Raw genomic sequence first — 24,334 nt, 5'->3', positions numbered from 1 at the left:
TATTTCAAGCCGTACCATCTCATTGAATATAAAAAGATTTGACAGTTAGGGAAGAGGAGCATCAGAGTATTGAAGAACATATGAACACTTCAGGCTAATAGAGTAAATCTGTCTACACACTGACTAATTAAAGCTTTAGCAAAGAAGATAAATTATTCTCAATCTGTTCAAACACCACATAACATGATTCTGCATTCTAAGCACAGGAAATACTTTCTATAAGTTTTGTCCTGTTCAGATGCTTTTCAGAAAATGTGAGTCACACAGAGGTTTCCTTTCAGAGGACTGTGGGGAAACAGAGTTACATCTTTCATTTTTCCACAGAACATCTGCTTGTTGAAAAATTAAGGATGCTGGGTACTTATGACATTGCCAAACTCAGCCCCAGTCTGGGATTATGATTGTCAGGTAATTTTAGTAATGTTTTGTTCAGACTCAGCAATATTCTGAAGACAGGAAATTCGAAAGAATGGATGAACTAAAATATCGGTAGGTGTTGTGAAAGAGTTGTGTACACTTGATTCTTGGTAGACTATCAGCTGAAGATAATATAATTGGAGAGTGCAGATGTTTGATGAGTATTCTTTGTCTTTACCATGTAAAACCAGTTACAATTGAAGACAGATGGACTCTTCTTTCATAATGTCAACTGCGTTAAGTCAGCCATGATAATAGTAGTCAGGGGACACATACCCAGGGGCTCCACCAAACATTCCCAACTGGGAGCAGAGCCCACTACAACATGATGTTTATCTGTTAGATCCCAAGAAGCTCAGTATATGCATCACTGATCCAATTGGAGCAATCAATCCTTATTAGTCTTGACTCCAGAGAGCACTTTCTCAGCTTTCCTCATTGGGGTGGACTTGAGTATATCGCAAAAAAAAAATTACAGGGTGTGCCAAGGGAATCTGAATGGCCAGACCCCGAGAATCTTTAATTTGACTCTGACAATGAGATAGTGTATTTTTGTCTCAAAATAACACACGATGAACTGGCAAATTACGGATAGTTGCAAGGATTTCCCCTTTCAGTGAGAGCACACTTTTGCTCATTATGGTTTGTGGGAAGCTCTAGGTAGATTATAATTGTTTTCTCACAACCAAACGAGGAAATAGAAGTGGTTCAGCCATGGCGCACGTAGAAGGCTAGAAACAGAGTATTTTCCAGACAAAAGAATGAGCCGTACTGTTGGGAATATAGAGGAGGAAACGTAAAAAGAAGACCTCCAGAGTGGAAATATTAGGCTGCTGCTTGTGCAATTTTCTAGATGATTGGTTGCAGAGTTGGTCCAGAGGAAATGGTTAATATTATTAGTACCCGGATCAAGTCCTGGACCAAGGAAATGATATACCAAGCAAATAGGCTTCATCTAATCCAGAATAACATCTATTTCCCTAAGCAAAGCTTAAATGGAGCAGTGGAGGAAGGGTTTAATTACATCCATCTTGGCAAGACGTGAAATTCCAGGTTTGAGTGTGCAGAACTCAGCATTAATAAAACTGTTGGAATAGAAACAATTAGTTTGGCAGAAATTAAAGCACCATTGTAGAAACAACAATAAATTTCTGAAAAATGATTGAGAAAACTATGGAAATAAAGATCAAAATTTCAAAAAATTGAAATTTTTCCTAGTGTCCGCAGTGGATGATCAGTAGCTTCCTATCTCTAAGGCTCCTGCATTAGATGTGTTCATTAGTACAGAGGTACAAAGGTATTGTAGTAAAATATTTTCATTTTGCCATGATGAAGACAGAAAAGTTTTACAATGTGCACAATTAAGCAAATTTTTTAGCTTGGTTTTGCTGTTGTTCTTCATCATCAAAGGTATATAAGGTAAGGGCAAATGAGGTAAGAATAGTGGAAAGCAAAATCAAGCAGATGTTTAGTGAAGAAATGGATCAAATAAAGAACAGAGGAAGGATGTCCATAGAAGAATCTCTCAGTGACTCTTTAGAACATAGAACATAGAACAATACAGCGCAGAACAGGCCCTTCGGCCCTTGATGTTGCGCCGACCTGTGAACTAATCTAAGCCCCTCCCCCTATACTATCCCACCATTATCCATACCCTTTGCTTTACTATTTTGGCAGCTGGCCATGTAGCGCAACCTAAATCATCCTCATTGTCTTTTTTATCATTGTTTCTACCTTATTTAGTGACTGTGAACTGCTTTGACCCTTCTAAAGGCTATACTTGTGCAGCGCATGGCAAATCACCTCAGAGCTGAGGAATGATGTGATGCTAAACTGGAGGATTCAATCAGATCAGTCCAGACACTGGAACCTTTGCCTGAGGATGCTTATGGCTTTCTTCATGTTAGTTTTCCTTGTGTGATTTTTATTATATCAGTGCTCCACAACTATACATAGATTGCTGAACCAGCTGTGGAGGGAATATCCCCAACTTGATAAACATACCTAAGACCTGCTGGTCTCCGAAGACAGGGGAGGTTGAGAACTGGCACTATATGTAGGATTCATAGCTATAGCCTAGATAAAGACATAGATTTGCATTATTCAATGTCTGTTGCTACATACATGCAGAAAATTCAAGAAATGAAATATTCCTTTATTTGCTGCTATTCCTAAAGTGAAACAAGTCAAAAAGTAGAACTCTAGCTGCAAGCTAGCAGTCCAACTCTGCTATACTCTGGACCATTGATAAGGAAACATGGCATGGCTTAAAAAATCTTCAGGCGCCAAACTTGATTTTTTTTTATGACATTCTTTAATAATGGCAATGTTCCCTGTAAATAGAAACTGCTAGGGAAACTTAGCAGGTCTGGCAGCATTGGTGGAGAGAAAGAAAAGATGCTGCCAGACATGCTGAAATTCTCTAGCAATTTCTAGTTTTGTTTCAGATTTCCTGTATCTACAGTACTTTGGGTTTTTTTCCCCCTATGAATAGCATTACTTCAGATAGCTTCATGAACGTTGGAACCAAGTTTTAATTAGTAAGTGTGAGATATCACAAATTAAGGGGTCACAGACAATAATTTTGCAAAGAAGTCCTACTTCCAATGCAGGACTAGATACACTCATTTTGGAGAGGCTAGAGTTCAATTCATTTGGTCACCATGGATGACTGATATTTTCCCTTACTAAAATAGTAATAGATCTTTTCTGTGTGTGTAATTCTACCGTAGCATGCCCGATCATGTAACTTGTAGTTTGTTATGATCATTGTGTAAATAGATTATTAGTTTTCAAGTTTCATCATTTGATTTTAATATCTCCGACTTACATGAACTAAAAGTAGTTTCAAAGTGACAATGCTGACCTTAAACAGGAAGCCCGCATGAAATATACAAACTAGCTGCATTAGGATTACTATTTTAATCAACGGCACTGGAACAAAGGTATCCAGAAGTTTGTACTTCTCATTTTACTGATTTTTGCATGATAATTTCACATATTGGAAATGAAGGGTTACCTGTGGTATGCTCAGGTTGAAAAGAACATTTGAGCTAAACCTGGAATAAACAAACAAACCAATTTTTCAGCAGAGATAACAAGGTGTAGAACTGAATGAACTCAGCAGGCCAAGCAGTATCAGAGGAGCAGGAAAGTTGACGTTTCGGGTCTGGACCCTTCTTCAGAAATTTCAGTAGTGTGCTTTGAGCAACAGGAGGGAGGAAGCAACACAGACTGATAGCAGCAAGGATAGTAAACGGTCTTCTCTCTGTCACTCTTTCAATCTCAGAAACAAGTAGCAGTGAAACAATTGTTTGAAAAACAAAATTCACTGACAAATCAGACAATCTGCAAGTTTGAGGAAGCTCCTGAAGAAGCTGGTAAAAACCTAATAGCTGGGACTCAGGTTTCATTCTTGCAATTCAAGGACCCTAAAAACTTTAACTGGAACTGCCTTTACCTTCCTGTCTGTTTTCAACATGTCTCCCACCTTTTTAAGTTATGCTTGCCTTTGTATTTGATGCCAAATTTCTTACTTTTTTTAAGCTTAATAGCTAATGAAACTTTATTTCTTTTAATTCAGGAAAAGGTTTTCTTGAGTCTTTAATACTTAAACGTGCCAAAATCTGTACATTCAATACGAATGCTTTCAGAAGCAGTGACATGAGACCAGAAGTACGTCATTCAGTCTATCAAGTCTGCTCCACCATTCAATGAGATCATGGCAGATCTGACAATCCTCAGCTCCACTTTCTTGCCCTACTCACATAACCTTGTTCTCCTTCCTGATTAAAAATCTGCCTATCTCAGCCTGGAATATAATTAACAAGCCAGCTTTGATAATTTTTTGTGGCAAAGAATCCATGGATTCACTGCCTTATGAGAGAAAAAAATCTTTCTCAACTCTGTGTTAAATGAGGAACACCTTACTCTGAGATGACGCCCTCTGCTCTTAGAATCTCTCACTAAAGTAAACAACCCATCCACATCTATGCTGAAAGTCGCCTAATAATCTTATATGTTTTAATAAGGTCTACCTCTTTAGATTAGATTAGATTCCCTGCAGTGCGAAAACAGGCCCTTTGGCCCAACAAGGCCACACCGCCCCTTGAAGCATCCCACCCAGCCCCATTTCCCCTATCACCCACACACCCCTGAACACTACAGGCAATTTAGCATGGCCGATCCACCTAGCCTGCACATCTTTGGACTGTGGGAGGAAACAGGAGCACCCGGAGGAAACCCACACAGACACGGGGAGAATGTGCAAACTCCACACAGACAGTTGCCGGAGGCTGGTTTCAAACTCAGGTCTCTTCTCATTATCCAAAATCCCAATGAATACAAGCTCAACTTACTCAACCTCTCCCTACAAGAAAATCCATCTAAACCTGGAAGCAACTGAGTGATTCTTTTTTGGACTAATTATAATGTCAGAATACTTTTCCCTAGATGAAAGGACCAAACCTGTTCACAGTATTGCAGCTTTGGACTAATAAGTGCCTTATACACTTCTGGCATGACCTCCCCATTTTCTACTCAATTTCCTTCGAAATAAAGGCCAACGTATATTTCTGAAGAAGAGTCAATAGCAGATTCAAAATATTAACTTTGTTTCTTTGGAGCTTGTTAGATGCTGCCAACCTGTTGGGTTCCTCCAGCATTTTCTGTATTTTTTTCCAACATTCCTTGTGCCCTTCCTTTTACCCATTGAACATGGATGCTGGCATTTTGTGGTTCATACACAAAGACCCCCAAATGTCTCTGAGTCAGTCTTTCCCCATTTTATTGATGACAATCCACTCTTCTAATCGTCCTTTGCATAACCTCACATTTCCCTGTATTATATACTTTGGGACAAGTTTGCCCAATCATTTAACCTGTTTATATCACTCTGTAGACTCTTGGCGTGTCATCTTTACAACTTGCCTTCCCACCTATTTTTGTGTCTCCCATAAATTTATTGATAGTACATTCAACTTGCCTCATCCAAATCATTAATGTATATTGTCAAAAACTGTACTCTGTTGCTTGCCCTCTCTTAATTAGCCAATCCTCTGATGCTAATGTATTACCTCCAACACCATGGCCACTTATTATGTAGTCTTATGTGAGGTACTGTTTTAAATATCTTTTGGACATAACATATATTGCATCCATTGTTTCTCTTTTATCTACCCTGCCTGTTGTTCCCTCAAAAAAACGAATAAATTTGTCAGGCATGACTCCCCTTTCATGAAGTCATGTTGACTCTGCTTAATCAGATTATGTGTTTCTAAATGCTTTCCTATTATTTCCTTTATAATAGATTATAATATATTGCCAACAATAGATGTTAAGCTAACTAGTCTATAGTTGTCTGATTTATTGTCTCCCTCCCTTTTACAATGAGGGTATTACATTGGAAGTTTTTCAACCCTGTGGGACTTTTCCAGAATCAAGAATTCTTGGAAGATTACTACCAGTGCATCCATTATCTCTGCAGCTCCTCCTTTTAATACCCTAGAATGCAAACAATCAGGTCCATGGGACATATCAACTTCTAGTCCCATTAGGTCCTTTTTCTTTGGTGATAGTTATTGTATTTATTTCCTCCCTTACACCCCATCTTTAGCCCTTGATTATTTAACATTTCAGGAGTGTTTTCACTCTCCTCTACCATGAAATTGATGACAAAGTATTTATTCAACCGCACTGCCATTTCCTGCCTGCCTATTATTATTTCTGCTGCATAATTCTCTAAGGAGTCTATCCCCACTTTGGCCTCTATCTTCTATTTTGTATTTTCAGAGGTATGAACAAACTTACAAAAAAACTAAAAGTCTTATCCATAGAAGAATTATCATAATTAGCTAAGTTATTTCTGCTCAAAAACGAGGAAAACAGAAATTAGAAAATTGAAACATCTAAGATTGGAATTGGACTTTCAGCAAAATAAAATGTGAAAAGCGAATGCTGGCAAAAAGAAAGAGTGACAGAAAAGTGAAACAGAAAGAGAAACAGGGATAGAGAAAAGATGGTAATTCTAAGAAAGAGAAATGAAAGAGGAAAGGAATTTCAATTACGATAGCTTGAGCTCAGAAGGGAAATTGCAACCAGCTCTGGTAAGTGAATCATAGCTAACTCGGGCTTAAGGGCTGAGATATTCATGCCTGCATATTTAATCCCTAACCATCAGTTCACCTGATAACTCACAAAGAATATGTGAAATTGGCTGTATCAGAATTATTGTTTAATCAAGATGCCTTGCAACTCAGTGAGGCACCAAGAAACTCTTGTCTCTTGTTTTCCTTACACTTGCAAGATAACTTGATACATTGGAGGTGACAAGTTATCTGCAAAGTGTTCAGTTTATAAAAGACAATGGAGCTAGACTCGGAATATATAAACGAACAATATTTCAGTTGCTTGCTTTGAGCAACAGAAGAGAGAACACAATATGGATGAAAAATTTTGAGGAGACTGAAAGCTCGTTTCTCTATTTCTCAATCTCAGAAACCAAAACTGGCAAAAAAGCAACTTAGGAAGATCAATATTTACCAAGAAATCAAAGTTTCTTTTGAATAGAAAAAATCAGTTTCATGAGCTTGTAATTGGCTGCCACTCATGAAGAGAGGTTAAAATGTCTCATCACAGATAGGTAAATTATACTTTTGAAAAATGACAACTATCCTCCTCAGGCATATTATGTTTTATTTAATTCTTATTTTTGTTCTCCCATTGGTGCATATGAGTCCAAAGAGTATCCAAGCCACTTGATTGGCACCACACCCACAAGTATCCATTCCCTCACCATGAATGTGCAGTAGCAGAAGAATGTACCATCTCCAAGATTCAGTGCAAATATTAATCAAGGCTGCTTCAACAGCAACTTCCATATCCACGACCATTACCATCTCAAAGGGCAATGGCAGGAGATACACGGGAGCACCACCAAATTTTCCAACATGCCACTCACCATCATCACTTGAAAATATATCATTGTTTCTTCAGTGTCACTGGGTCAAAATCCTGGAACTCCCTCCATAATGGCATTGTAGGTCTACTTACAGCAAATGGACTGCAGCAATGCAAGAAGGCAGCTCACTACCACCTTCTCAAGAGCAACTAGGAATGAGCAATAAATGCCGGTCCAGCTAGCAACACCTACATTCCCTGAGTGAATACAAACAAATTTTATAAGTCAGAAAAGGCTAAATCTGATCCTTTCACATAGACAGTCAGGGCCAATGAGGCAGTAATAATGTTACAGTTTATCTCAATGAATTTTTAGTTAAGCATAGGAAAATTGGTCATGATTCCAGTTCCTTATCCTGCTGTGGACATAGGCTTAAAGCTGGGCCAGCTCTATCTGTAATGACCCTGAAAGTTGAATATCTGCTAAAACCCAAGACAACTTGAATGTCCCAGAGAATAATTGGCTTCATTGAAATGTAGATCAGCAAAGAGACAATGTCTCCAGGAGAAGGTTGAACTTTTAAGAAGTGATGGAGTCATTGCCAATATTACAAATTTCAATCATGAACATACATGTCACATTTCATTTAACACGTGTTTCCATAACTTTTGGTTCTGCTGGTTTAAAACTCAGCCATAATCCTCCTATTATACATTTAGTTCACATTACTTAGCGTCATGGTTCATTAATAAAAGGAAGCCCAACCTTTTGGGGAAAATGCTGATTCAGGCTTGTAAACTTACAATGAACTATATTTTGAAAGGGATGCAGCACTGCAGATAATTAAATATACCCTATTAGGGTGGAGCCTGTATAGTTGCTGCTGTTCAAACTGATAGCGTCGAAACACTAGATTCCAGTTAACATGAAATTATCTATTAATGTCCTCGTTCCATTTCTTCATAAAATTCTAAATGAATTGTGTTTGTTCTTCACACAACATGAAACAATTGGAAGTCTTAATCTTAATCCAAAAATAATGATGTGTACAAATAGCAATAAAGATTGAAGTCACTTGACTGCGCACATGCAGTAATATCGAGGAGTTAACTTGCAGATGCATGGATCTCATTTCTCTCTGTCTTCACCGTAGCCTGTTCCAGTCACTTCCAATAAACAGGGTAGGATTTGTGAAACAGAATGAATTTATTTTGTGTTTCCAGTTTTTTTTCCTCAAATGTTACTCAGATGTTATCTTCCTTTGTTTATGCTGTTTGCTCAGGTACAGTTCCACAGGCATCTTCAAAACTTTCATCCAAATGGCTGGTTTTAATTATTTATCTATCATCTGTGGGGTATTTAACTGCCGAAAAATCTTGAAGTCAGCTTACTTTTGCCTTCCTGTTATATATTCACATATGCCCATTTTACAGCAAGAGTCAGATACTGAATACTAAGAATAAAATCTGGCTGATCTTTCATCAATCACAAGGCCAACGTGATCAACTCTCACTTTCATTGTTGCATCAACTAAGGCAGCACAGACCAAGCTTTAAACCTGGCATATACTGTGTGACCTAGAGCTTCAGTGGCTGGAGCCTTTTTCCATTAACTTATCAGATCCGATACAATAGAGTTCATACAAACTTTTAAAGAATTATCGGGAATAAAGTACATTTACATGGTGCAGCATTCAAACTTATGTTCATTCTCCTGGGCAGCCAGAACCTTGGACCGTTAACTCAATGATCTTCATGTCATTCATACTGGATACCTATAAATAGCACGACATGGGGTAGCAACCCACAGGACTACCTAGATGCTGGAAGTTGATATAAATCTACTAGAAGCAGTGTTGGGTGAACAACACGCTCCACGTTGGATCCAAATATCCTTAGAGTTTTTGGATTTTGCATCATAAGCCAAGACCCAACATCCCAGCAGATGTGGTGGGAAGACTGCTGGTGATCTCAGGCGTTAACCTGATGTCAGATCAAGGAGCAAAGAAGTCATCTTGCTTGAATATATTGGATGGGCATCTATCCCACTTGTGGCACATTTATATATCTACCATTATATAGGCCAGTGAGCTTTACCTCAGTTGTTGGTAAAGTGTTGGAAAAGATGATAAAAGATAGGATTTATAATCATCCAGAAAAGAATAAATTGATTAGGGATAGCCAGCATGGTTTTGTGAAGGGTAGATCGTGCCTCACAAACCTTACTGAGTTCTTTGAGACCAAACAGGTAGATGAGAGTAAACCAGTTGATGTGGTGTATATGGATTTCAGCAAGGCGTTCGATAAGGCTCCCCACAATAGGCTATTGTACAAAATGCGGAGGAATGGGATTGTGGGAGATATAGCAGCTTGGATCGGAAATTGGCTTGCTGAAAGAAGACAGAGGGTGGTAGTTGATGGGAATTGTTCATCCTGGAGACCAGTTACTAGTCGTGTACCGCAAGGGTTGGAGTTGGGTCCACTGCTGTTTGTCATTTTTATAAATGACCTGGATAAGGGCGTAGAAGGATGGGTTAGTAAATTTGCAGATGACACTAAGGTCGGTGGAGTTGTGGATAGTGACGAAGGATGCTGTAGGTTGCAGAGAGACATAGATAAGCTGCAGAGCTGGGCTGAGAGGTGGCAAATGGAGTTTAATGCGGACAGGTGTGAGGTGATGCACTTTGGTAGGAGTAACCGGAAGGCCAAGTACTGGGCTAATGGTAATATTCTTGGTAGTGTAGATGAGCAGAGAGATCTCAGTGTCCATGTACACAGATCCTTGAAAGTTGCCACCCAGGTTGACAGGGCTGTTAAGAAGGCATACAGTGTTTTAGCTTTTATTAATAGAGGGACCGAGTTCCGGAACCAAGAGGTTATGCTGCAGCTGTACAAAACTCTGGTGCAGCCGCACTTGGAATATTGCGTACAGTTCTGGTCACCGCATTATAAGAAGGATGTGGAAGCTTTGGAAAGGGTGCAGAGGAGATTTACTAGGATGTTGCCTGGTATGGAGCGAAGGTCTTATGAGCAAAGGCTGAGGGACTTGAGGCTGTTTTTGTTAGAGAGAAGAAGGTTGAGAGGTGACTTAATAGAAACATATAAAATAATCAGAGGGTTAGATAGGGTGGATAGGGAGAGCCTTTTTCCTAGGATGGTGATGGCGAGCACGAGGGGGCATATCTTTAAATTGAGGGGTGAAAGATATAGGACAGATGTCAGAGGTAGTTTCTTTACTCAGAGTGTAGGAAGGGAATAGAACTCTTTGCCTGCAACGGTAGTGGATTCGCCAACTTTAAGTACATTTAAGTCATCACTGGACACGCATATGGACGTACATGGAATAGTGTAGGTTAGATGGGCTTGAGATCGGTATGACAGGTCGGCACAACATCAAGGGCTGAAGGGACTGTACTGTGCTGTAATGTTCTATGTTCTATTGGGGGAGATAACAATATCCAATGGATGAGATCTATTTCATTTCACACGTGTTTAGAAGCAAGGAGGAGGAGGCACAAAGTGAGAGGGTGCATTCTTAATTGTGTTATCCTCGAAGAGTGGGCATCAGCCTCATTCAATGGGGGAGCTGAAAAATTCCTCCAAAAAAGCTTGAGACATATGTTGAACCCACTATATGACACATCTGACAGGATTTTACATCTTTTCTTACGTGGAGCACTGCGCCATGTCATTCTGTTGGTCTGGAGAGAAAAAAACATATTCAATTTGGGATCTCACCCTCTAACGTCTGGGAAAGATGGAACGGTCTACTAAACACTGTCCTCTCACTTATTTAAGCTCACTGTTCACCTTCTTCGATTAGTGGACATTGGAAACCATTCAATAAGTTGCCCAAATGATAATTCTTCAAATATAAAAGCAGATAATATGAGCCAGTGAATTATCAAAATGTATGAGGATGATGGGGTGGGGAATGGAAGCCAATAATGCCTTCATCCAACATACACACCTCCAGCAGAAACTGATTCATTCCCTCCCCCAAGCCAAGGGATACTGTCATTGTTTACACCTTGACCCCAACCGTACCCCATCCCCTTAATTCCTAATTCAGAAAAGGCTAGAAATACTTCAATAGTTTTAAAGGGCCAATTCAATTATATTCTGAATCCCAACTCTGTTGTAAATATTTCCACTGCAGTTAGTCATTTGGTGACTAATAACTGAGCTCCTGATCCAAGTTCCATGCTGTTACTCAATCCCCTGAGCAATATTAAAATCTACAGCACCTGCTGAAACATGAACCTCAGTGTTTCTTGAGTTGCACCTTTTCTGGCTTTTGTGCTGAAAAGCATGAGTCTTTGTGTGGGTGTTTCCAGTGGCACACCCTTTTCCACTCCAATAGTTAACGCACAACTTTACAAACTTAGTTGTGGGTGAGTCAAGAGTTTGAAATCTGGTCTGGCAGCTCTGGCAGTAAAATATCAGAATGCCAGCGCAGAAAAATCTTAGCACAGACATCGAACTGTACTGGCATTCATTACATTTGCCCTCATCAGGTGAGAGGTGACAATTTGTTGCCAACTTACAAGCTGAAGAAGAAGTGTGAGGCACAGAAGTGATCATTCATATGATGGTTAAAAAAAAGTTCCCAACAGATACTGAGATAACAAAGTGTGGAGCTGGATGAACACAGCAGGCCAAGTAACATCTTAGGAGCACAAAAGCTGACGTTTCGGGCCTAGACCCTTCATAAGAAAACTGATAGTTGACATGGTCAATGTTGATCTAGAGTTTGAACTCATTGTTTGTATTGTTGAAACCATCTCTATTTTTCTTTTATTTTAGTCATTTTCCTTTGGCTTGGAACTGTGAATTCACGTTAAGAATTAAACTTTGAACAGCAGCTGTTAAAAAAGGAAAGAGAACAAAGACAGATGTTTTCTATTGGGAATTTGCCTGGAAAATAATGCAACTTAATTACTGATCTAAGGACAGTGTGGATGGATCGGTACTGAGGTGTTGCCATGGTAAGAGCCGACAGCTGGCTGGGTGTTCAATTAGCCAATCAAGGGAGGACCCAGCCAACCACATAGAACTGCAGATGCTGTAAATTCGAGACAAAAACAGAAAATGTTGGAAAATCTCAGCAGATCTGGCAGCATCTGTGGAGAGAAGACAGAGTTAATGTTTCAGGTTGAAATGTTAGCCCTGATTTCTCTCCACAGGTGCTGCCAGACCTGCTGAGCTTTTGCCACAATTTCTGTTTTTGTCAACCACAGAGAATGTTGATTGAAATGAAAAAACAAAGAGAGAACTAATAGTGTTTGGCATGTGGCAATGTGATTTTTGTTTTGAAAACATTCAAACATCAGGCTGCTTTGTTTTGCTCTCTGATGAAGGGTCTAGGCCCGAAACGTCAGCTTTTGTGCTCCTAAGATGCTGCTGGGCCTGCTGTGTTCATCCAGCCTTACATTTCATTATCTTGTTTTGCTTGCTGCCTAGTTTCTCAAATTGTTGAATATTCTGAGAAAAGAATCCCAGTCTGTAAGAAAAAGGTAAATATTTCTAGAACTATTTGCATTAATTGGTGATTTCAGAATTATACAGTTCTACTGGACTATGAATGACCCATTGTCTAAGGGTTTCTGAAGGCCATCATTTGAAACTGTTCTTTGAACCAGTAAATTACAATTCTTTTATTTTCATTATAATTTATTCCTTAACTGGGTCTTAAAGTCTGAAAGAACTGCAGATGCTGCAAATCAGAAACAAAAGCAGAAGTTGCTGAAAAAGTTCAGCTAGTCTGGCAGCATTTGCAAAGAAAAAAAAATCAGAGCTAACATTTCGGGCCTCCTTGACCTGATACAACCAGTCTATCTTCTCTCCCACCAAACTGCTCCTCCGACCTCACTGACCAATCCCCACCACTGCCTACCTGCGCTCACCAATCGCCATCCCAACTACCTTCCCCAGCCCCACCCCTCTTCTCTCTATTTATTTCTGAGCTTCCTTCCCCCTCCCCAATTCTGAAGAAGGGCCCCGACTCAAAACATCAACATTCCTACTCCTCTGATGCTGCCTGGCCAGCTGTGTTCCTTCAGCTCCACACTGTGTTCTCTCTTTTTAATAAAATGTTAATTTTTGTTTAAGTTTTTGTTTTGTTATAAATTTAGTGTCCAAAATTTGTTATTCATAACATCTGGTTTGGAACAACTGAACAACTTGGGGATAATTGTATATTTCAATTTCTCTGTGTTGTGAATCCAGCCAATGATAGTGAGGCTGATTTGATTTGGCTTGCTATCCCTGCATTGTAACAATATTATTCTATTAATTTACATCCATGATGTATCTCTGATCAGTTTCCAATCTTTACCATTAAGAGGAAGAGTTAAATCAACAGCTTCTCTACGTTACAGCCCAGAGTATCACGCAAAGTTAAAAAGCTTCCTAATATGATGAATAAATCATCAGATACTGACGGCATTTGAATTATCATTAATCTCAGCAACTGAGATATATCCCAAACCAATGATCTATGTATCAATGATACTCTGTAATAATTACACTGTTGTGTTTAGTAAGCATTTACACTATCCACAAATAAAAATAAACATAAGTTTGATAATTGTTTCTTCATGCAAATACCAATTTGTACACATGTCTAGTGTGGATAGATAGTTAATAATTACAAGAACAGAAAGATAAATATGTCTCTTCCTAAAAGCATTTCTGATACATTAATTGTAATTTTTGTATTACTGCATCATGATCCCATTGCCAACAATATAAATCACTCAACTCAAGAGTGGTTTGCTCATCGATAATCTCTCTTCACTCCTAAAGTTGCATTCAGTAAATGTTCCACTAATCCATGCTTCATTTCTGAGAGAAAGCATTGTACAAATATGTAGGTCCCCACTTCAGTTAAATCTGAAAATACTAATAAAACATTTTCTTCCCGCAAAGATTTTCTATAACGGACTAATGAATTAGTTCACCCTGAGCAACATGCAATGAAAATGTACAATCATTAAACAAAATATATATTTAAATGTACCTTTTCATAATATTTGCATATGAATGTAGTATTAACGACTTTATAAAATGTACATGTGAATGGACAGCTTATGAAGATGGTTTTATATGTGTGAATATTAGGTATAAGGACTTTATAAACTATATATAGAAAACTCTAAAAATTATACAAATGTAGTTTGAGAATCATGTGCAAGGGATATAGATTTTAAATTATTTTTACAGGCTATGAAATGAAGTACAATAATTTCCATTAAATCCATGCTGCATTGTTCTTCCTGTAACAATGGAATCATTATTCTTCATCCCATTTAATCATTCAGCAACTGCATATAAACAAAAACAGCAAAGAGCAGTGATGCAAAACATCATGTGCACAGAACTGATTAATTTTCTAAGACAGACTGCTGCCACTCAGTCATGGAATAGCTATATTTGAAAGCTTGATGCAAACTCAAAAAAAAATGTGTATTTCAGAGAGATATGTTATGAATTGAAACCTGGTACTTATTGAGTGCAGAAAGAGTTGAGGAGTGTATACTGGGACATAGTAATTAAGTCCAATGATTTTCCATGAGCCAATATATGCTAGAGCAAAAATACTTCCTCATTTGACAGGCTGTGTTAAGTGATCAAAATATCAGAAAGCAATACAGTCTGGAAGGGATCACCGTAGCGAGCAGCAGCAAGTGCGGCTATCCTGCTAGTATTTTTCATAACCTGTTTAGTTCAAGAAACAGCTATATACTGCAAACAGGAGGCTTAATTTCATCTGAATGAATAAATTATATTAGGTTAAGCAGCATTCCACACTTCCATCTAATTTCCCTTTGAGACAAAATATTCACTGCATATTTCTAACAGATCACAATTCCATATTTACGTGTGTTAGAATTGTAAATTCAACACACAAATGAATGGAAAAAAGATTTCTTTAAAAAAAAGAGAAGTTTTCATCTAAAAGGTAGGTTTTGCATCAAGAAATTAAAAAGTTGACTCAGCAGACCACACTGAAGGAAATGTTATGGGTTCTATTTTTAGATCATTAATAAAGCCTAGTTGAGAATACCAATTGGTGTTATTTCATCAAAATGAGAATTGTCGACTCCTAAAACAACGGAATATGTTGTGTTGGGCCTGTGGGAAGAAGACTCTTATCTGCTGTGGTAACCACAGTAACAGAGAATTCTCAGACAATATTTATGTGTGACGCTGGAAAATGGCAGCTATAACATAGCATTTGCTCAGTACCTATGTTTGTGATCTTAAATCCAGATTCAAGGTTTATTTCTCATACACAACTTGAAGGATAGAACATTTGCATTTCTCTCAAAATATAACTAGCCATTTTAGAGTGACCTTGCAGCTGGGATCTGCCTTGGAATTCTGTCAAGTGTCCCTTATGTAAACACAGCCATCAATGAAAATAGAATTGTTTATGTGAGTTGAACAGCAGCTTTCAGGGCAACAGTTCTCAACTCTTGATGTTGTGCCCTAATGCACCATTTGTCATTTTTGCATCCATTAGCCACATGCTGGCCACCCAGCAGTGAATGAGCAATCTTGAGCCATAAACAAATTACTCTGTGGATAATCATTAACTTGGTTGTGCTGAGTTGGTCGCCCAATTCACATAATTATGCTTCCTTTTACAGCCATCCTCAACATGAGTAAAAACTTACCTGAATAGAACCGGCGTAAGTATTGATCCCAAGGCCATGCAGTTGTTGCCAAGGGCTAATATGTAAATAAGAAAAAGTAGAAAGCAAGGGATAGGTACATAAATAGGTAGGTCCTTGCATAACACCCCAGGAAGGACAGTTAAAATTTGGAAGGAAGCTTTGCTAGTCATGCTGTCATTTAAGAGCAAAATTTAATAGCAAAGCAATGTCCCAAGTCAGGACAGTTCTACAGAACTGGCTAAAGGAAGAGAGATCTGGTGGATGGCATTAAAAGTATCAGTGAACTTAGAGAGAGGGAGAATATACCATGCTCACAGTCACAAAGAATGTCATTGTTTGACTAAGATTTTCTTTGTATATCCGTGTACATTTTCAGAAAGGGCTGAACTTTTTCTAGTCTTTTGCCAATAATATGGGAGGTGGGACAACTGGAAATATGGCAGTGAAGGAATCTGGAGGAGGACTCACCATCTCGTTGGCATATACAAGTGGTGTGAACCTCAAAGCTGAGCCAAACACCAGGCATCCAATCAGTCCATTTCAATGCCCAATAAAATGCCACTTCCCACCCTGTGGAGATTTTCCTGCAATATTAGGGTATCCTGCCATGATAGGAGAGACAACAGGTAAATCCTGACAGCCTCTGAGTGAGTTCTGGGATGTTCTCCTGTATGGGCACTTCATGACCCATGACGCAATGGTCATCCACAGAGCTAATTTTCCCCTACGACAGTGATGCTACCAACCCTGGATACAGAGGCGAACAGTCCTGTGAACACAGGAATTCCACTGCATAGGCATCACAGAAAGGGTCAACTTCACTTTTATGTGGGATGTTTTGACTTCATTTCAGAAATAAAGCTGTGACTGATAACATTTTCCCTTTAGGTAAAGCTGAAGGCTTCACTCTAATAGATGAAAGCCAATTACTGTAGAGATAAACACATACATACTGCAGCTACAAGGGCAGGTCAGAGCTAGGAATTCTGCAGTGAGTAATTTCACCTCCATAAACTCAGCCCACATTCTAAAAGGCACAATTCAGGAGTGTGACACAATATTGATGACTTGGCTGGATGAGTACAGTTCCAACAATATTCAAGAAGCTTGCTACCATGTAGGTCAAAGCAGGCCGCTTGATTGGCACCACATCCACAAACATTCAAACCCTCTACCACTGACGTCTAGTAGCAGTAGCGTATACTAGATGCAAGACGAACTGCAGAAATTCACACAAAACTTTCCAAACCCACAACTGCTGCCATCTAGAAGATTCAGGACAGCATAAACGAGAACCTGCAAGTTCCCCTCCAAGTTACTCACCATTCTGACTTGGAAATAGATCACTGTTCTTTCACTGACACTGGGTCAAAATCCTAGAACTCTTTCCCTAACAGCATTGTGGATTTATCTACACCAAATGGACTGCATCAGTTGAAGACATAGCTTACAATGAACTGCTCAAGGCTAACTAGGGATGGGCAATAAATGCTGGCCAATTCAGAAACACTCATATCCCATGAACAAATTAAAGAAAAGCAATTGATTTTACTATGTACATGACATGAGAAATGTTGAGTATTTTCCCAGTTATGTTACAAAATCTTAACAATAAATCCTATGGGTTAAAGAGAATTTCAGATATAAAATGATATCAGACAAATTGAATACACTGTATTATAGTAGTTCTGCCAGAAATACCACCTCATCATAGTCATATAGGTCTACAGCACAGAAAAAAGCCCTTTAAGCACATCAAGTTGTGCTGGCCAAAACAACCGCCAAACTGCTCTAATCCCATTTTTCAGCCCTTGGCCCACAGCCTTGCATGCCTTGGCCTCACAAGTGCACACCTAAATAGAACATAGAACATAGAACATTACAGCATAGTACAGGCCCTTCGGCCTTCGATTTTTGCCGACCTGTCATACCAACCTGAAGCCCATCTAACCTACACTATTTCATGTACGTCCATAAGCTTGTCCAATGACAACTTAAATGTACTTGAATGTACGACTCAAATACTATTTGAATAATATGACAGATTCTGCCTCTATGCCCTTACAGGCAGTGAGTTCTAAATTCCCACCAGGCCCTGCGTGAAAAAGGTTTTCCTTATAAATCCTCTAAACCCTCTGGCCATTACCATAAATCTATGGCTCCTGGTCATTCAACCTTCTATCAAAGGGAAAAGTTTCTAGTTCATAGGCTACATAATTCATGAGGCTGAGTGAATAAGGGAATGTTGTTGTGAGGGTCAATGGATGCAAAGTAATAAGTTTAATGCACGATGTCAAAGCTTCTTGGGAATGGGGGGGTAAGCCTTGAAAGTGCGCATTCTGGACTCTTTCTGCCTCAGGCCCTGCCTCCAGCTGCTTTTGGTCTGGACCACTGAAAGCTCCCACCTGCCAGGATCCTTGGGGCCTTAATCCTAACTCCCGCATGCAACATGGGAATGATGGCCTGTCTATATCATTTCAATACCATTGGAATATTTGTTGTGGTTGCCAATTAAAATCATCAATGGGACTAATCAGCTGGCATCCTGCTCTGCACCTACGGCTTTCTACTTAAACTTGTTATTTTTAACTAGCAAGGACATCCAACAGAAACAAGTGGAGTCCTTCTACGAACATGAAGAGACAATTGGAGATCTTGAGAGACAGCAGGGAAGCATTTGTGATTTTCTAGCCAGGCTAACATAGTGTGAAGAGGTGACAGGCTCAAATGATTCCCAGAATGGACTGCCAGCTGGATCATGCACCCATTGAAAACTGACTGCTATAAAATATGCATTTTCAGAGTCAAGCATTTCTGTTTTCTAGCTTTCAATTTTTCAACCAGGTGTTATGCTCAGAAAAAGAGAGGAAAATATTCTCTTAGCCTTTATTAATAGATGAGAGCCAATTACTGTAGAGATAAACACATACATACTGCAACCACATATGTACATATACTATAATTCTGAGTTATCATTTGCTAAACATCACTGAAATAATAAAATTCAGGCAATATTTCACCATGTGTTTCATACTAATATTATTCTTCATTCATTTAATAAATGACTACATTTAAATGGGTAATCAAAGAATAAATATTACCTTGGAGGTCACCAATCTGCAACTGCTGAAACAATCCCAGTCAGTCTATCTGTGTGTTTCTTTCTCCTGCTGGCACTAACTGCCTCGGTTGATTGAACATCACTGTCACAAAAGAATTAGGAGATATATGAATCAGTAAAGAGTTCAAACCAAGGCAAAATACAGTGCAATCCAGGAATTCTAAGTAAAGCACAGTTCTTTCTACCCAAGGAAAGCCATTCAATAGATGAGTGCAGTGGCTTTTTACCTTGACCTACTCACTAAGCTGTCAGTTAAGATAAGTTCTCCTGTGGCAGCGTAACTTAGTGAATTGAGTAACATTGCAACAGGCATCCTCCAAAAGATCCTTTTATCAACCAATCTCTGTTCTAGGACCAGCAAAAAATAATTAAATTAGAAATGACCTTTTAATGCTAAGAATGCACAACAAAGTGTTAATCCCCATTGTGTATTAACTGTATGTATTGTTGACACATGAATTAAACACAAGATGACTTCACATTAGTTAACCTCTAAAGATTCTAATAACATAAAAATGCCATTTTTTTAAAAATCACCCTTTCTATTTGTTTGACATTAATTTTTAAATGTTCTATCTGATGAATTTTAAAAGTGGCTTACCCTGACAATTATCAGATGTTATGCAAGATACAGTGAAAGAAATGAAATTAATTTGACCACCAGTGTAAGTGCATCACCGATATCAAGCAGGTCTAAAGTTATTGGCTTGGTTGGTGCCCAGCTCAAAGTCGCCTTCTGGAGACCCAAACTATTTTAGCTCCAGGTGTCATTGAAATTTCACAGGTGAGCTAACATTTGGATGCTGCTGTGGAGCTCAGATGGTTTGGAAGGAACCAGCCAGCAGGTCAGGCGTGTTGGGAAGTAAGAACAGGTCATACATGGGCCACTGTAGCTTTAAGACAGAATATGTCAGCCTCCCCAAACCCAGCTGAACTTCCACCAAAATGGCAGCCAGGCCATTTTTGAAGTTGTCCCTAGGGATCCCTTTAAGGCTAGTTACTTAAGCTGCTGAATGCCTGGAACAACAATGTCTTGTGCAAGGTTTGTCTATCAGTACACGAGAACGTAATGGGGTTTTATGCATTTCGAAGGTGGAGGATTTCTGTTTATAAAGAGATTCCTGTTCTACATTTCACCTCCTTTTTACCTTGTTGCCGAAGATACAGCAGATTGAAATTCCAAACCTCTTTTACCAACAACTTCCCAGAGTTACCCAGGACACATCTCATTTAAACAAGACCAGAGTCCAAATCCCTGGTGAACCTTGAAGCTTCCAATCCAAGTGAAGAGAGTGCCCTTGCACCTGGTTAATGCTGAATTTCCAGGCGGATGACATTTGATATCAGTGGGGGGAATGGGTCTCAGTGAGTGATCCAGAGTGACACCCCATGGTGTAATACTGAGGAAATGGTACTGTGTTAGAGATGCCTTGGCTTAAATGACAAATGATTTGACAGGTTGGGTGGATGTAAAAACAAAATCCCGTTACCTTATTTAACAATAGCAGTGAATTCCTCCATGACTTGAGCTAAATTTCTTCACTAACAACTCTTTCAATCTGAGGATTACCTTCTCAATGATGAGATTTGCTGTTTTAGGGACCTTGCGGTTACAACTTGCGGCAGTTGGCTAAGTAACACTTGGGATTTCACATCAAAAAAAAATGTAATTCATTAGTTGTAATGTGTTTTGGGATATCTATAGCATGAGGTACATTGTTACAAGAAAGCTTCTCCAGTATCTCACAATCTGTGACAAAAACTATTAGTTGTAACATTGCGAATTTAGATGCCTGTTCTCAGTTTATTTTAAAGTGTGATGAGTCACTATACTGGTGTGAAAAGCAGAAAATATTATGGCAAAGAATCATTGAAAATGAGGATAATTAAAACACAAAAGTATGTATATCATTCCTCTTGCACAATAGCCCTTTTCCTGATCAACATATTATCACTGATATCAATAGAGAAACAATAAAGCAGCTGAAGTCAAGTGGGGTAGTTAGTGCTTAAAGTAACTGATGGGTCACTTGATTGAACAGGATTGCAAGCCATAAACACCTGTATTAGTTTAGCTGATGGCTGATGAGCTCCTGAATGATGCCTGTTTTTAATGAAAACACTGTTATAAAAGCTGAGACCCCCAACTGGTGTGCATGCTGTTTCCTGGTAACATTCACAGAGGAAAAGAATAGCTAAACTGGCTGCAGTATTTCAACAGGCGCTCCAGCAATGATGTTGAATGCAATCTGTCAAAACTGAGCAAAGAAAAAAGGTTATGATGATTGTTTTGCTGAAATGCTTGATTTTGTTTACAGCAGCAGTATGAATGCTTACATTCTACACGCTGCCAGGTTGACTGTTAGTTGCTTTGCTGATGTTGTGGAATTGCAAAGGACTTTGTCAACAAAAGCCAACTAATATAAACTGAACAAGAAGATGCTGAAACCACAGGGAGATAACATTGATTGAAGTCTCTGCATTCATTAGAAGTTGGGTCTTTCAAACATGGCTGGTATTCCAATACTCTGTAAATAAGCCTAGTTTTAATCTTCTTTGCCATTGTAAAAATGCAGTTGCAAATTGAAATTCTTGAGGTAGAAACTCATGTTTTACTATTAAAAAAGAAATTCTCATTAAATGCTTAAATTCTGCAGCCTGCAATTCCCAGAGGAGTATTAGAAAATGAGAACAGCATCAACTACCTTACTCATATGTTTTCAATGACCCTGGTTGGAGGAAAAAAACTGGCCAGAGAATAGAGGGATTGTGACTCAATTATTATAACCAAGCCATATTTTATTTAATTTAGAATGAAATTTTATTAAACAAGAATCTGATTATATGCAATTCCCACAAAGCTCAATTTTCAGGAGTTCAATCCATTTGGTTTAAGTAACTCTTATAAAAATATGACTACAAGCAATTTTATAAGACTTATCATAAAAATAAATAAAATGCCACAACTGTTATTCTGACATACACTATTTTCAGCAATGATTTTGATAGCTTGAGAATGACTCTTATGTTCTTTTAAATCTGTTATAAAGCTGTAAGAGCAACAAAGAGTTAAAATTGTTTCCTCACCTGCTCCTAACATTAGGAAAAACTCAAGGGATTGGGAGGAAAATTTGGAAAAACTGAGTATAGTGATTCCATCCAAAGTATAACATAAGTACAGAGTGTGAAAGTTTTCGAAACAAGAGGTTAGAAATTTCCTCAGTTAATTTCCATCAGTGGACTCAAGATTTATTGACCAAATTCTGGCACGTGGATTGTTCTTAGCTTCTCCAAATTGGAGGAATCTCCAAAATCTTTATCAACAAAAAATATCCCTGGTCGACAAGCAGCATTCATAATGAAATGATCACTTTTACATCTGCTTTCATTTGCCTGGTTTCCTGAGGCTTTGCCTTGAAGGGGTTGCAGGACAACTGCTGGCCGCTTAAAGTTGAACAGCCACGGGCCACCCACTGGATTCCAAAGAACCGGAAGGAGAAATTTTGAAACTGGGATCCAGGGAAAGGGAGGCCAAGATTTTCCATATGGTGAGAAATATTTTAGACTTGTTAAAAGGACTTCTTCCACCTACAGCTTCATTCTGCTTGCATCGAGGGAGAAATCATGACAGCTTCACTGCTTGGGTCCCAGGGTACATTCCTATAAGGTGACAGGGTCTACTTTAACTACACACCTCGTGATTCCTACATGTCAATTTTGAACATGGTTGGAATCTTACAGCTAAGTAAGTACCTGCTCATTTTTAAATGGTTAATCGCTGCTGCATTAGGGTTAAGTTTATGTGACATTTCCTATCATGTCTAATGGACAGACGCATTCCAAACATCAGTGACAAACCTGTCTCCCTCGTGTCAAATTCCATCAGCTAGGGAAATTACATTGGGAGTATTACTGGACATGTCGAGCCACCACTGAATCAACTATAGGCACTGAAGATGTTTTAATTTGTAAAGAACAGGTATTGGGATACATATCACACATACATGGGTGTACTTGTGACGGTGAACCATTTTCAGGTATAATACAAACTTTGGCAAGCATTGGCGTTTGTCACTACTTTGATCATTACTAAATTCCTGGGATCACATCAGTACTTTCTCTTTTTAGGAACATTTGTCTTGGAAGTAATATTTAACAGGAGTTGAGATTAGAGTGGCTGAACATATGTAAATATTGACTTCCTCTGATAGGCAGTTTGATTGACCGTTGATAGGGATGGTAGGGGAGTAGCTTAAACTGAAGAAAACTGATGGGTTTGAATCCGGACAGAAATAAAAATGGTGCATCCCAGCTTCTGAATTGTAATACCACCATACCTTTGCACTGATGTCACTCAAACACTTCAGTAAACCTCCCTTTGTTCAATCCACAACCAGGCTACAGCTAGGAAACAGAAACTAGAAATGGTCAGCAGTAACAGTATTCTTTGGGTTGTTCCTGACCACAAAACTGGGCTATCCCTATTCCCATCTCCCTCTGATATGGGGTCTCATGTTTGCTGCTCGTGTTCCTGGGCAGGTTGTAATCGCTCGACTTACAAGCTTGATTCATTAGTTTGGATAATCATCTGAATTTGTGTAAATACAGTGCAAGCAATCATTTGTCACTACCATATTATTTAAAGAACTTTCAAATCTTAAAAGGATAGTTCATTATCCTGGAGAATTTGGTGTTTTATTATGAGTATGGATGTGGTGTTACTGTGGAAAATAAACAACTAGATTTAAGTAAATGGCTCAAACATTACTGCGGTTCTGGCCTATGTTTTTGTACATGGGGATATTACTGGGATCCTTGCAGAGAACAAGAATGGGATGGCTCAGACAGAAAAACCAGAAGGATGAATTTCCCCGACTTCTGACTGAATTTTACTGCAGGATGACTTTATATATTTTTTCAGAAGTTTTCCCACTCAACGGACAGGTTGATTGACAATAGACAATAGATAATAGGTGCTGGAGTAGGCCATTCGGCCCTTCGAGCTAGCACCACCATTCATTATGATCATGGCTGATCATCCACAATCAGTATCCTGTACCTGCCTTATCCCCATAACCCTTGATTCCACTCTCTTTAAGAGCTCTATCTATCTCTTTCTTGAAAGTATCCAGAGAGTTGGCCTCCACTGCCTTTTGGGGCAGAGCATTCCATATATCCACCACTCTCTGGGTGAAGAAGTTTTTCCTCAACTCTTTTC

At 38.8% G+C, this 24,334-nt stretch overlaps 1 protein-coding gene across 1 annotated transcript in view; it reads right to left on the bottom strand.

Annotated features, from left to right (window-relative positions):
* The window catches only part of frmd6 (FERM domain containing 6), a 188,603-nt gene that overhangs the window by 140,955 nt on the left and 23,314 nt on the right, over nt 1-24,334 (bottom strand). The window contains exon 3 of the mRNA XM_048537817.2: nt 19,097-19,198. The gene's annotated coding sequence lies outside the window, so the exon portion shown is untranslated. The remainder of the gene's footprint in view (nt 1-19,096; nt 19,199-24,334) is intronic.

This window comes from Stegostoma tigrinum, chromosome 10 (assembly GCF_030684315.1).
Source record: "Stegostoma tigrinum isolate sSteTig4 chromosome 10, sSteTig4.hap1, whole genome shotgun sequence".
Lineage (NCBI taxonomy): Eukaryota > Metazoa > Chordata > Chondrichthyes > Orectolobiformes > Stegostomatidae > Stegostoma > Stegostoma tigrinum.
The sequence above is the reverse complement of the archived record's forward strand: the minus strand, read 5'-3'. Positions and strand labels throughout refer to the sequence as shown.